We start from the raw sequence: 1,545 nt of genomic DNA, 5'->3' as shown, positions 1-1,545 counted from the left end.
CATCATGTTCAGTGTGGGGTGGTTGTACCTTGGAGATGGGTAATGTCAATGTCACATTGTCACATCTGAGGTAACCTCTGGGTGGAGGTAGGCATTTATGATCTTGCCAGTTGCTGGTTCAGTTGCTGTTTTTTTCCCTTGGTTTTCAGCTGCTATCTGTACCACTGAGTTCTGCCTCTTGTAAGGATTTCAATGGAGCCTGGCCCTGGTGTCACCACTCTGCTCCAGCCTCCCTTTAGTCCCCTTCAGCATGGATTGTGTGTAGGAAGTTGGGCATGCTGACCACATCCCATCCAGGGAATCACAACTGCACTTCACCCTGTAATTTCTGTACTACCTTCTGTTGGAATGCAAATATAACTCCCCGGTTTTCTCTAATTTTACCTCCAGTCATTTTCCCACACATTCCACCTGGGAAATTACTTATTGCTGGGGAATTAAAAAAAATAATGTGTATTTGCATTTCATTGCACCTCTTTGAGAGTCATGTGGAAGGAGTCCTTTTTCTGATGTCCGCATGGCTCATACACTTTTTCTATGATTTCAGAGGCAAAGTTGCATGCGATCCAAACCCAGCATTTGCTACTTGCCAGTGGCATTGCAGAAACAAGAAATGAAAAGCATGTGATATGCAGACAGGCTTTAAGAAAAAGCCAGCTTCTGACCACCTGATATCTGATGGTGCCTCAAGACACATGGAATCAGTACACATTCTCCTGATACAACATTGGTTTCATGACCTTGATTCTGTGTTTTAATCCAACCAACTCCAAAGACAAAGGTGCTGTGAGAAGCCAAACTGGAAAACAAACTATAAAAGAACCTCTCAAGCTTTCCAGTTTCCTCTGAGGATAAAAAGGGTAATTCCAGTTCGGCCTTTTTCAGTTGTGATTTACCATGATTAATTCCCTTCTCCATAACCTCTCTCACATGCTCAACTACCACCCCCATTTTGGACAAAACCCCTCCATTTTGGAACAAGGACCACTCAAAAGGCCGCACATCCAGCGAGAATGTCCCCTGAGCCCCCCGGGAGGGTGAGGAGGCCATGGCTGCTGAGGGCAGGCGCTGAAGGGTATGGGGTCAAACGGCCACTCTGGGTCCCACTCACCACCCTCATCCAGCCCCTTGGGGAGCTTGGCACGGTGCCCAGCTGGGAGAGGGACAGGAGGTGCTGGAGGAGCTCCTGGGCAGGGCAGGAGCTGGGGACAGACCCCCGGGCACCACAGGGATGGTGACAGGGGCAGGGCAGGGGCAAGGCAGGGACAGAGACAGGGAGAGGGACAGCGATAGCACAGGGAATGGGACAGGGGCAGGGGCAGGTAAAGGGATAGGGGCAGGAGCACGGACAGGGGCAGGGAAGGGAAGGGACAGGACAGGGATGGGGATGGAACAGGCACGAGCAGGGACAAGGGCAGGGACAGGGGCTGGGAAAGAGATGGATCGGGGCAGGATGAGGGATGCAACAGGGACAGCGGCTGGTAAGGGGATGGAACAGGGAAGGGATGAGATAGGGACAGGGATGGGACAGTGACAGGGTCAGCG

Source organism: Corvus brachyrhynchos, unplaced genomic scaffold (genome assembly GCF_000691975.1).
Source record: "Corvus brachyrhynchos isolate BGI_N302 unplaced genomic scaffold, ASM69197v1 scaffold139, whole genome shotgun sequence".
NCBI classification, from domain to species: Eukaryota; Metazoa; Chordata; class Aves; order Passeriformes; family Corvidae; genus Corvus; species Corvus brachyrhynchos.
Note: the sequence above shows the minus strand (reverse complement) of the source record.